This window comes from Narcine bancroftii, chromosome 3 (assembly GCF_036971445.1).
Source record: "Narcine bancroftii isolate sNarBan1 chromosome 3, sNarBan1.hap1, whole genome shotgun sequence".
NCBI classification, from domain to species: domain Eukaryota; kingdom Metazoa; phylum Chordata; class Chondrichthyes; order Torpediniformes; family Narcinidae; genus Narcine; species Narcine bancroftii.
In genome coordinates this window covers 307936687-307943756 of record NC_091471.1, presented here as the reverse complement: position 1 = coordinate 307943756, position 7070 = coordinate 307936687, and the positions used below count along the sequence as shown (strand labels likewise).

Here is a 7070-nt window from a genome sequence, read left to right as displayed (position 1 = left end):
TTTGCATTCCCTCTAGCGCAATCATATCCATGATATCCTAGGTCTTCATTGGACCTCGACTAAATGAATCCAGCTATCTGGTGACTAGCTTTACAATTCATCTAATTCACCTTGTTCTGAGGCTTATAGTTAAAAGAGTCCATGATTGTATATAAAGCAGCATATAAAGTACACCACCTAAACTTTGCCAACTATTGCAGGCAGAACAGCATCACTTTTTTCTGCTCAGATCCATGGTTGGTCTAGAGATTGATCAGCATCTTCAATTAATCCGAATTGGGTACAGGGACAATTGTATCAAAACTGACACCATGCTCTTTGGTAAGTGGCCCGACCCAACCTGTTTCCTTCACCATCAGGGCTCACTACCTTAAATTTTAAATTTAAATGTTTTAAAATTTAGACATACAGCATGGTAACAGCCTATTTCGGCCCATGAGTCCGTGCTGCCAAATTTACACTCAATTAGTCTACACCCTCTGTACGTTTTTAACAGTGGGAGGAAACCGGAGCCCCTAGGGAAAATCCACACAGACACATGGAGAATGTAAAAATTCTTTACAGACACGACAGGATTCCGGTCCCAATCGCTGGCGCTTTAAAGGTGTTGCATTAATTGCTATGCCAACTGTGTCACCCTAGAGGTGCTGGGAATCTGGTTTGGAGGCGAAGGAGTATGGCAAGGATAGGAACAAGGTGCTGCCTCTCATCATAAGGGGAGGTCATCAGGTCTGTGATACTCTTGGACCAGGTGTCTTGCACAATGGCAGCCACCTGAGCCATTGTTGGGTGTCCAGAAACAGTGGTTGAAAAGACATAACCAGCATAGTCCTCTTCCTGATGACTGTATCTGTGAGTGTTACCTCAAGCTAGGTGTAGAGTCAGAGTAGACAGGCACCAAGTATTAATGCATGACCCTGAAAGGTGGATCTGACCTCATTGCTGCACAATGTCCAATTCAGTTGGACCTTTGCCACATCACCAGTCTCATGTAGAAAACAGCTTTCACCTAGGCAGAAGTCAGTGCAGAATGTCACACAGATTTAGATTTTCAGAATCAGGTTTAGATTTATTGTCAGAGTACATACATGACATCACATAAGACCCTGAGATTCTTTTACTGTGGGCGAGACCGAATTACTACTTATTGGTCATGCAAAAAAATACTGTGCCAAATGTACACATGTAAACAAATGGACTGTGCAACACAGAGAGTGAAAAAAATCAATAAAGTGCAAAGATAAGAGTCCTCAAATGAGTCCTTGATTGAGTTTGTTGTTGAGAAATCTAATGGTGGAGGGGTAGCAGCTGTTCCTGAACCTGGTGATGTGAGTCTTGTGGCCCCTATACCTTTTTTCTGGTGGTAGCAGTGAGAACAGAGCATGTGTTGGGTGATGAGGATTCTTGATGATTGCTGCTGTTCTCCTACACCAGCGTTCCCTGTAGATGTTCTCAATGGTGGGGAGGGTCCTGGGCTGTGTCCACTACCTTTTGCAGGGCTTTACAGTCAGACAATGATGCAGCTGGTCAGCACATTTTCCATCACACATCTGTAGAAACTTGACAGGGTTTCCGATATCATAGCATACCTGAGGAAGTAGAGGCACTGGCGTGCCTATTAATGAATGAATCAGCAAATTCTGTGGGATGGCTCCCCATGTTATCTGTTAAATTCATTTGGTAGTTTCAGTAGCTGAACTTAAAAATGAACATCAATACCTTGCTTGGCTGCCTAATGAGAAGGACACTCCCTATCAGATCCTTTGTGCACTGTGTGCTGCCCTCAAGATAACTGAGATGATTTTCCACCTCCTCATGGACTGTGCATTCACCACTGATCTGGAAGGGGACATGGTCATCCTTGTCCTGAGCAGCTGCTTAAAATTCAACTGAGCATTCTGTTCTTGTGGTCAAACCGAGATAAAGCGTTGATGTTTCATCCTTGAATGAGGAAAGCAAATTTAAGTGGGGAAATGAAAAAAAAAATTCCTGAGTGAAAGGATAAATCAAGTGATCTATGATAAAACTAAAAGTGGTGGTGCAAATCTAACCCCAATCCAAAATCTATAGCAACAGTAAGAGCAGGCAATTTCAGAACCTTTAACATAGGTTTTTCTAAGAAACCCATCAACTTGCATATTGTCTTTGCCTTCTCTGTTTATATAATCCATGGTAATATTCTATGGGTTAATAAGTTAGACATTATAAATTCAGATTAACATCAAAGTACTCGAGATGGCAGAGGCCGACAGCATCGAGTCCACGCTGCTGAAGATCCAGCTGCGCTGGGTGGGTCACGTCTCCAGAATGGAGGACCATCGCCTTCCCAAGATCGTGTTCTATGGCGAGTTTTCCACTGGCCACCGAGACAGAGGTGCACCAAAGAAGAGGTAAAAGGACTGCCTAAAGAAATCTCTTGGTGCCTGCCCCATTGACCACCGCCAGTGGGCTGACATCGCCTCAAACCGTGCATCTTGGTGCCTCACAGTTCGGCCGGCAGCAACCTCCTTTGAAGAAAACCGCAGAGCCCACCTCACTGACAAAAGACAAAGGAGGAAAAACCCAACACCCAACCCCAACCAACCAATTTTCCCCTGCAACCGCTGCAACCGTGTCTGCCTGTCCCGCATCGGACTTGTCAGCCACAATCGAGCCTGCAGCTGACTTGGACTTTTACCCCCTCCATAAATCTTCGTCCGCGAAGCCAAGCCAAAGAAGAAGAAAAGAAGAAAAGAAAAGAAAGAATAAATTCAGAGCTCCAGAGTGACAAATTGTAAGTTGGAATTCAATAGATGTGATCACTCATGTTTTGGAGAATAGATGCAACTGTTGCACCCATTCAGTTAACTAAAGGCATGCCTGATCTGGTGGAATTAGAGCATTACAACAAGCTCTAAAGTATTATACTCCAAATTAAGAGAAAATCCAGTGAAATTTCCTGTGATCACAGAAACAAGAAAGCTATTTCAAAGTGGGGGAAAAATAATTATTTGAGAACCAACGAACCTGGTTGTCAGAAAATTCAAAACCTTTTTGATGCCAAAGAAAGTAAAAGACTTCCAGTGAAATAAAGCTTTTTTTGAACCTCAGGATGTCAATAAGCATTTATAGCCATTGAAGTCATCAGTAGCAGCCAATGCAGATGCAAGCAATTCTGAACACCGCGATTAAAATGACCAGATCATCTGTTTTGGGATGTTGATTAGCATGTCCATAAGGAATCTATCTATAGGAGCAGGCCAAAGGTCCACAGTTTATTAATGCAAAATACCATTTTGCCCATTAATAGCAATCTCACTACCACAAACCAGGTGGAATTTTTTTTAAACTTTATTTAAAATTTTATGACATGAATAAAATAAAAATTACATTTAAAGAAATAATAAAAAATAAGATAATAAAAATTAGAATACTACATCATTAAACTACACAAATTAACACCCCCAATAATTATAACACAACATTGATCATCTAATTTAAAATTAATCCAACCCTCCCCCCCAAAATAAAGAGTGAAGAATTAATTAACAATGTTGTAAATAAAATAGAAAAAACCCCACTTACGAAAAAAAGGATAAAACTTAACAACAACAAAAAAAATTTACTAACAACAAAAAAAGTATCAATACTAAAACATATATTTAAATAAACCAGGTGGAATTTAAATAAAAAATCTGCACAGGCTGGAAATTGCTGGAAAAATGAAACAGAATTGATGTTTCAGGCTGAAGACTTCTTCAGAGCACACACTGAGAAGCTGGAGGGTCAGCGGCTCAGGCAGAGTCCATGGGGAGAAATGAAACATGAGGGTCTGCAGGACGAGAAGTACAGAACAAGACAAATGGAGTTAATTATATATGGTAAGAAGACCAGAGAAAGGAAATGTGAGAATTGACTGTGGGTGGGGGGGGAGGGGTGTTGGGAGAGATTGTTTTTGGCTCTGGGAAAGGAGATAGAAAACAAAGGGAAGAGAGAAAGACAGAGAGAGCACTAGAGGAAAGGAGCCATAGGAACCATGTTGGGGGTAAGGGGTAGTGCTAACAGAAACCAGAGAAGTTGCTGTTAATGCTATCAGGTTGTACAGAATATGAAGTGCTTTTTGGGTATTAGGAAGACCAATACCTCTGAGCGTAAAGCCCTGCAAAAGGTAGTGGACACAGCCCGGGACATCACAGGCAAGCCCCTCCCCACCACTGAGAACATCTACAGGGAATGCTGCCTTCAGAAGAATGCAGCAATCATCAAGAACCCACACCACCCAGCACTCGCTCTATTCTCACTGCTACCACCTGGAAAGAGGTGTAGGTACCATATGACTCGCACTAGGTTCCACAACAGCTGCTCCCCCTCCACTAAGACTCCTTAACAGCAAATTCAATCAAGGACTCATTTAAGAACTCTTACTTTTGCACATGATTGATTTTTTTTTGTCTCTCTGCTTTGCACAGTCAGTTTGTCTACATTTCTTCATTTGTTAATGTGTACATTGTGTACTTTTTTTTTCACTACCAATAAGTGGTGATTCTGCCACTCCCTCAGGAAAAAAAGAATCTCAGGGTTGTATGCGATGTCATGTATGTACTCTGAAATCTGAAATTTATTCCTCCACTTTGCAGATAGTTTCATTTTGGCAATGCATGAGTCCAATGGATTCACATGTCAGCAAAGGAATGGGGCAGGGAATTGAAATGGATGGTCACTGGGGCATCTGTGATATTGTGGGAGACAGAGCTGAGGTGCTCAATGAAGCAATCTCCAAGACTGTGTCCAGTCTCTCCAATATAGAGGAGACCACAATGGGAAAACCGGAAATAGTCGATGACCCCTGCAGATTCACAAGTGAAACGTTGTTTGACTTGGAAGGACTGCTTGGTGCCCCAAATGGTGGTGAGGGAGGAGGTGTGGGCCAAGTGGTGCACCTCCTGCAGTCACAGTAGTAGGTGCCAAGGAGGCAATTGGTGGAGAGGGAAGAGTGGGCAAGGGAGTCACAGAAGGAGTGGTCCCTGCAGATGGTGGAGAGGGGAATATGTGTCTAGTGGTGGGATCATGTAGTCAGTGGGAGAAATGGTGGAGGATGTTGGATGCAGAGGCTGGTGGAGTCGTAGGTGACAAGAAGGGCATTCCTGACCTTGTGCGCATTGGGGCAGAGGGGGCCATGGCGGATGTACAGGTAAAGGGGGATATGCAGGTGATTGCCATCGATGATGGTGGAAGGGAAACCACATTGTTTGAAGAAGGATGAAATCTATTGCTTCTCGGCCTTTTGGCTAAGATCAAGTGTAGTATCTGTTCTTATCAGTTTAAAGAAGGATGAAATCTCAAATGATCTGTCATGGAAGACCTCATCCTGAGAGCAGACGTGACGGAGATGGAGGAATTGAAAGAAAGGAATGGAATTCTTGCACGGGACAGAGAGTGAAGAAGTGTAGTTGAAGTAGCTGTGGAGAAATGGTCAGCCAACATTTTGAGTTGGGACATTGACTGTCCATTTCTTTCCATGGATATTGTCTGGCCTGCTGAGTCCCTCCAGTTTCTCATTTTTAAAATTTCTATACACCAGCATTTGCCAGTCTAAATCCAGTCTCTCCACAATGGGAGAACCATTGTGACCTCGGCAGATTCAATAGTGAAGTGTTGCTTCACTTGGAAGGACTGTCTGGGGCCCCGAATGCAGGTGAGGATTACTGATGATTTTGGGATTATTTATGTTTTATATTCCTTTCAGAATAAAACATCACCTTGAAAAACTCATAAAAAACAAGGAACATCTAAAAATGCACTGAGATCTACTTCACCAAAGGACATTTTATCTTTCACAAGTAGGAACGCAAGAGATTACAGATAATGATATCAAAAGTAAAAATAAATTGGTGCAGAAATACAGCAGATCACTCAACCCTTCATCCAATTCAAACAGTGGCTTAGAAATTTGATCATACATTAAGGTGTGCATTGTGCATGACATGAAGAGCGATTGTTCTGATTTATTTGATTTGAGTCCCCTGTGGATATGATACAATCCATGTTCTTGGAGATCACTAGGAATGTACAATAGGAGCAAACAACAGCTGCAGTCACTTGGGGTGGGGGGCGGGGGGGGGTGGGGGGGAGGGAGACAGAAAACCAATGAGATAACAGAATAGAAAAGTGATATTGAATTCAACAAGTAAAAAAAAATGTACATTTGAAAACTAAAATCTTTAATTTTATCAGGGCAGGCTCACAATTTCAAAAACAAAGAACTTAGAAAGTTTTACATTTGTAGAAGTTTTTACATTTTGAAGTAAGTCACCACGCAACAGGAGATGCTTATTCCCTTAAAATGAAAATGACTGAATCTGGTTTGAAGCCAAAATCTGTAATGATCACTTTATAGAAGAGCAAAGTCCCACAGAGACAAGTTGTTGTGTCAAAATTAGTTCCCTTATTAATTGAACTGCTACATTTCAGGATTACTGATGACTTTTATATTGCTTTCAGAATAAAACATTACACATTGATCAACTCATATAAAGCAATGAACATCTAAAAATGCATCGAGATCAACGTCACCTATTGCAGTAAGGGCATTTTACTCTTCATTTGACCCACTGATTGGACCTTGCACCAGTTCTTCTGCCAGATATCTATATTCAGGCAGTGTGCAGCAGAGAGAACTATTTACTTCCACTCCAGTTTTGTGGGTTCTGAGGTTCCAAATCAGACCAATGGGGGATGTCACAAGAGCCACCATTAACTTAAGATCCCTATCAATTAAGAAATTGGAAGAATTCTCTACTTCACTTAATGATCTCCATCATCTTCAGGATTTGAGTGGATTTCAACTGTAACTCAACCCTTCATCCAATTCAAACAGTGGCTTAGAAATTTGATCATACATTAAGGTGTGCATTGTGCATGACATGAAGAGCGATTGTTCTGATTTATTTGATTTGAGTCCCCTGTGGATATGATACAATCCATGTTCTTGGAGATCACTAGGAATGTACAATAGGAGTAAACAACAGCTGCAGTCACTTTGATGTCATGTACAAAATTCTATAATTTACAAATGTGTCACAAGAAGGGTA

General features: G+C 41.6%; 1 pseudogene; it reads left to right on the top strand.

The window, feature by feature from the left end:
• The first annotated feature begins 5247 nt into the window (after positions 1-5247).
• On the top strand, positions 5248-5346 carry LOC138759662 (U2 spliceosomal RNA; annotated as a pseudogene).
• Positions 5347-7070: the final 1724 nt, after the last annotated feature.